Genomic DNA, 6,700 nt, shown 5'->3' on the forward strand with positions numbered 1-6,700 from the left:
AAGGAAATGGCAGATGGAGTTCAATCCTGATAAATGCGAAGTGATGCATTTTGGTGGGAATAATGTAGGGAGGAGCTACACGATAAATGGAAGAACCATAAAGGGTGTAGAGACGCAGAGGGACCTGGGTGTGCAAGTCCACAGATCTTTGAAGGTGACGTCACAGGTGGAGAAGGTGGTGAAGAAGGCATATGGCATGCTTGCCTTTATAGGACGGGGCATAGAGTATAAAAGTTGGGGTCTGATGTTGCAGATGTATAGAACGTTGGTTCGGCCGCATTTGGAATACTGCGTCCAGTTCTGGTCGCCACACTACCAGAAGGACGTGGAGGCTTTGGAGAGAGTACAGAGGAGGTTTACCAGGATGTTGCCTGGTATGGAGGGGCTTGGTTATGAGGAGAGATTGGGGAAACTGGGGTTGTTCTCCTTGGAAAGACGGAGGATGAGGGGAGACTTAATAGAGGTGTATAAAATTATGAAAGGCATAGATAGGGTGAACGGTGGGAAGCTTTTCCCCGGGTCGGTGTTGACGTTCACGAGAGGTCATAGGTTCAAGGTGAAGGGGGGGAGGTTTAACACAGATATCAGAAGGACATATTTTACACAGAGGGTCGTGGGGGCCTGGAATGTGTTGCCGGTCAAGGTGGTGGAGGCGGACACACTGGGAACGTTTAAGACTTATCTAGACAGCTATATGAACGGAGTGGGAATGGAGGGATACAAAAGAGTGGTCTAGTTTGGACCAGGGAGCGGCTCGGGCTAATTGTTCTTTGTTTCTCGTTTCAAGGCTTCATTCTATGATCATCTTGCTGGTGCCAGTACAGAGCGAGACTACGGATAGTTGGGAACCTGTCTCGGGGGCAGGGAATTCAGATGGTGTTCGTGGAAGTGGAAATGAATAGGGTTGGGAAGCATTTTCCGATCAGGGCCAGTGTGATCTCCTGGACTCGTTTCGATCGCCTCAGGGGGTCGGAGAGGAATTTCCCAGATTTTTTTTCCCCATATTGGCCCTGGGGTTTTCACTCTGGGTTTTCGCCTCTCCCTGGAGATCACATGGTCTGGAATGGGGGGGTGGGGGTGAGTTAATAGGTTGTGATGAACAAAGCATCGTAGCTGTGAGGGACAGCTCAGTGGATAGGATATTAGTATGTAGATAGGCTGCAAAATTGGGCGGGGATCCTGGATTCAGGATTCAATCCTGGACCGGGGAGCGGCGCGGGCTTGGAGGGCCGAAGGGCCTGTTCCTGTGCTGTATTGTTCTTTGTTCTTTGTTGTTGTTCTTTGCTGTCTCACAGCGCCAGGGACCCGGGTTCGATTCCCGGCTGGATTACTGTGTGGAGTTTGCACATTCTCCCTGTGGGTTTCCTCCCACTGTCTGAAAGATGTGCTGCTTAGGTGCATTGACCCGAACAGGCGCCGGAGTGTGGCGACTGGGGGATTTTCACAGTAACTTCATTGCAGTGTTAATGTAAGCCTTATTTGTGACACTAATAAATAAACTTTAAACTTTAGTGGCAGGTAGTCAATTAGGTCAAATGGGCAAGGAAGGAACTGCCAGGAACTTTCCAATGACAGACAGAGGCTGATGCCTAGCATTAAACTCTTGTCAATTATCCCAGCATTGTCCTGTTTGGGATGGCATGGCCGCAGCCATAGCTCAGGCCATCCTGGAAGGCTTCCTCCTCCACACTGATGGCGCAACTGTGACGATGCTAGTTTTCTTCCATTTCCCCAATGTTGCAAGAGCTTCACCATTTTGAGGTACCCGTGAAGTCTCCCGTCTGCCTCAGCAGTGCCCACTTCTCTCAGTGTAGGTCCACCTTTAGACCCTCCTGTGCCCCTGGCCCCCCTGCCATCCTTAATTGGTCTGGTCTTCTGAATGCGACTTCTGAATTGGCTGCCTCTGGAAGGTCATGACTGCCTTCTCACCAAGGCCATTTCCAGGTTGCCGGCCTGGAATTGTAGCCAAAGTCAGGATCACAACCGACTGGGAAAATTCAGCTCGATGTTTTTGTGAGAGAGACCAGAACTAGTGATATGAAGTAGTCAATCCCAAATCCATTAGCAAATTCAGGAGGATCCTGTGGAACTAGTTACCACATTGGTTGAGGAAGAAAGTGTAGATGAATTCAAGGGAAGTTTAGATTAGAGGGGAAGGAATAGAAGGATGTGTCAACAGAAGTGGGGTGGGTGGAGGCTGGTGTGGAATATAAATGCCAGCGTAAATACCAGTTGTGTTAAATGATGTGTTTCTGTGCTGTAAATTCTACGTAATGGAACTGGGCCATAAATGTCCTTCAGGAAATGAAACTTGCCGTACTTAGCCGAATCTGCCTATGTGTGACTCCAATCCTGCTACTTGAAAAGGGCTGAAACAAAGACAAAAATGCTAAAGTAAGGAGCGGGTCAGTTGTAAGATAGATGGTTCAGGGTTAACATAAATGGGGTGTTTACATGACAAAAAGTAGGAGATGTGTTCATTGTATACCCTCAAACTGTCAAGAGGATGAGAACATGTAGGAACCAGTTAAATCTGGTGGGGGCTTGGGGGAGTTGGGGGGGAGCTGGTGGTGGTATAGTTCACAGCCTATTCGTTGTAAAGTGTCTCCCGCCTCTTAGCTCCTATTAACTCAGGGCGACTCATTGCAGCTAAAGACTGCAACTAATCAGAGATAACAGGCCGAGGATGATTATGTAGGACGATGCCCTCGGGGTGAAAGGGCAAAGGTGAGCCTGGAAAAATCAGCAGCCTGGGATTTATGGATAGGGTTTCTTTCAGATGGTGGGTATTTTCAAGCTGGTTCCTGTTACAAAGTCATAAATCTGGCTCCATGAAGGATTTCATTTCAGCTCTCCAGAGTATCTCTTATTCAGTGTCACAGTCGTCTTGGCTGCGATTGGAATCGGTCATTTAACCCCAGGACATGCTTGTAATTGAGAAGGGTCTGCAGTGGAGTCGAGACTACTGATTGTTGGGTTTCTGGAGACCTATTTGTCCATTAAAGTGCCCCCTACAACTATCGTATTAAATGTCGAGATGGGACTGTGCCTTCATTGAGGTGGGATAGGTTTCAACTCTGGACAGCTTCAAACTAAACCGCAACTTTTTAATTCCCTCATCCAATTAACAAGTAATCGAGGTACTAAAGTAAGGAAGAAAGAAAGAATTTGTGTTTCGATAGCACCTTTCATAACCCCAGGCTGTTCTAAAGTATTTCATAGCTAATGAAATATAGGATACTGTTTTGAGATTAGTTCCTGTTGTACTTTATCCTGTATCTCCCAGTTAGTCCTACCCGTGGCTATGGCAACACATCTAGTTCTCATTCAGTATTTCAAGAATGCAAGCAAAGATACAATATTGAAATGCTCTAGCTGTGAGTTCCTGCGGAGAATCTAGGCTGACATTTCTATTGCAGTACAGAGAGAATGCAACACTGCTGGAGGATCTTTTAGATGAGGTATTGAAGTGAGGGTCCACCTGGTCTCTCAGGTGGATCTATCAGATGACACTATTTCAAGAAGCAGGGATGTTCTCACTGGAGTCCTGGGACCAATATATATCACTCAGTCAACATCACATGGAGGCTATGGCCGAGTGATATTATAGCTTGACCATTAATCCGGAAACTCAGCTAATGTTCTGGGTACCCGGGATCGAAACCTGCCATGGCAGATGGTGGAATTTGAATTCAATAAAAAAATGTCTGGAATTAAGAATCTACTGATGACCCTGAAACAATTTAAGAAGTTTAACAACACCAGGTTAAAGTCCAACAGGTTTATTTGGTAGCAAATTTTGCTACCAAATAAACCTGTTGGACTTTAACCTGGTGTTGTTAAACTTCTTACTGTGTTTACCCCAGTCCAACGCCGGCAGTGTGGCTTTTGCTACCAAATAAACCTGTTGGACTTTAACCTGGTGTTGTTAAACTTCTTACTGTGTTTACCCCAGTCCAACGCCGGCATCTCCACATCCTGAAACAATTGTCAGGGAAAAACCCATTTGGTTCACTAATGTCCTTTATGGAAGGATTTACCTGGCCTGGCCTACCTGTGACTCCAGAGCCACAGCAATGTGGTTGATTCTCAACTGCCCTCCAAGGGCAACCAGGGATGGACGATAAATGTTGGCCAGCCAGCGATGCCCATGTCCCACAAATGAATAAAAACTGAAACAGATTCTATGGTCAACACGGTGGCACAGTGGCACAGTGGTTAGCACTGCTGCCTCACAGTGCCAGGGACCCGGGTTCAATTCCTGGCTTGGGTCACTGTCTGTGTGAAGTTTGCACATTCTCCCCGGTTTCCTCTGGGCGCTGCGGTTTCCTCCCACGGTACAAAAAACGTGCTGGTTAGGTTTATTGGACATGCTAAATTCTCCCTCAGGCGCTGGAGTGTAGCAACTAGAGGATTTTCACAGTAACGTCATTGCTGTGTCAATGTAAGCATCCTTGTGATACTAATAAATAAACTTCAAACTCATTGCTGTTCGTGGGAGCTTGCTGTGCACAAATTGGCTGCCGTGTTCCTTGCATTACAACAACGATTACCGCTTTGGACTGAGGCTTTCTTTTTTTCTGCTTTTTACCTGACACTTCATTTGCAAAGTGCACTGTTTTTTCCCCTCTGTAACTGAGGCAGTAAAACCTGCTCAAAGTCAAGCAGTCAACACCTGCAGGCTGTTTCTCACAGGGCCTGGCAGTAATGTCTGAAAGGAAATGAGATCACCATCGTTACAAAGGGCTGTGGTGATCAGTGTCGCTGGGCCAGGTGCTGAGTGCATTCCTGCAGAGCTGTGAAGGGTCCGGAGCAATTCAGATGTTCTCCCCACTTATAGTTAATGGGAGAGGTAAATCAAACCAGCGCCTCATTTGAAATGGGTTTGACTGAAGTGCTATAGAAAGATCTTTGGCTTGTCGAACATATATTATAGAACTGAGTTATACAGATCAGCAAGGTCCCTCCACCTGTAACTGGACGGAACCTGAGTCAACCAACCCCAGAGGGGGTGGGAATGGCTGTTCTTGGCTCCTTCAGGCTTCGAAGGTGAAACAAAATCAGCTCATTTTCCTGTGGTCCATCACTAACTACTTACCCCTGCTTTACAGCATGTCTGTGTGTGTGTATGGTGTTAGGTTCTATCAGTGTATCTGCATGTATTTGTTTAAGAGAGTCTCTGTCTGTATTTGTGTGTGTGGCTCTGTCTGTGTGAGTCTCTGTCTGTGTGTGTGAGAGAGTGTCTTTTTCAGTGTATCTGTGTGTGGGTGAAATCGAGCGAGAAAGAATATCTGTCAGTGTATCTGTGTGTGTCTATGTATCTGTGTGTGTGAGAATCTGTCAGTGTATCTGTGTGTGTGTGAGAGAGAACCTCTGTTAGTGTATCTGTGTGTATGTGTGAGAGAGAGAGTGTCTTTTTCAGTGTATCTGTGTGTGGGTGAAATCGAGCGAGAAAGGATACCTGTCAGTGTATCTGTGTGTGTCTATGTATCTGTGTACGTGGGAATCTGTTAGTGTATCTGTGTGTGTGAGAGAGAACCTCTGTTAGTGTATCTGTGTGTATGTGTGAGAGAGAGAGTGTCTTTTTCAGTGTATCTGTGTGTGTGTGAAATCGAGCGAGAAAGGATATCTGTCAGTGTATCTGTGTGTGTCTATGTATCTGTGTATGTGGGAATCTGTCAGTGTATCTGTGTGTGTGAGAGAGAACCTCTGTTAGTGTATCTGTGTGTGTGTGAGAATCTGTCAGTGTATCTGTGTGTGTGAGAGAGAACCTCTGTTAGTGTATCTGTGTGTGTGTGAGAATCTGTCAGTGTATCTGTGTGTGTGAGAGAGAACCTCTGTCAGTGTATCTGTGTGTGTGAGAGAGAACCTCTGTCAGTGTATCTGTGTGTGTGAGAGAGAACCTCTGTCAGTGTATCTGTGTGTGTGAGAGAGAACCTCTGTTAGTGTATCTGTGTGTGTGTGAGAATCTGTCAGTGTATTTGTGTGTGTGTGTGTGTGTGAGAGAGAGTCTGTCAGTGAATGTATGTCTATGTCAGTGCATCTGTGTGTGATTATGAATGTGTGTGAAAGTCTCTGTCAGTGTATCTGTGTGTGATTGTGTGAGAGTGCGTGTGTCTCTATGTATGCATGTGTGTTTCTGTAGATGAATGCCTATTTATGATTCTGTATGTGTGTGTCTAAGAGTATGTGTGTGGATGTGCATGTGTGTGTGTGATGTCCTTTGCAGTCCAATAGCCAGCCAACACTCAATGTCTGGAGTCACATATGAAGAATAACTGCTCGGTGGGGTACCAGGGAGGCAATACTTGCACACAAAACATTACCCTGCGAGACAGCTCATTTTTGGAAGGGACGGGCAGAAAATTACTAATAAGTGAGGACGGTGTCATGTGGCAGATCCCAGATTACATTGCAACTCAGCAAGTAATAACAGTAGGATCTGTTCGGAACTGGAGAGGGTGCAAAAGAAATTTACTGGAATGGTAGCAGGAGTAAAGGACTGTCGACAATGTGGAGAAACTGGGGAAGAGTTTTCATTAGAGCAGAGAGAGTTAAGGGGAGATTTAGTAGAGGGATTTAAAATCATGGATGGATTTGGTAGATTAGATAGGGAAGGAACCATTCACTGGCAAGAGGGCCAGTGACCAGAGGGCACAGGTATAAGTCATTGGCACAAAAACCAAAGGGCAGGTGAGAA

Source organism: Mustelus asterias, chromosome 21 (assembly GCF_964213995.1).
Source record: "Mustelus asterias chromosome 21, sMusAst1.hap1.1, whole genome shotgun sequence".
NCBI lineage: Eukaryota > Metazoa > Chordata > Chondrichthyes > Carcharhiniformes > Triakidae > Mustelus > Mustelus asterias.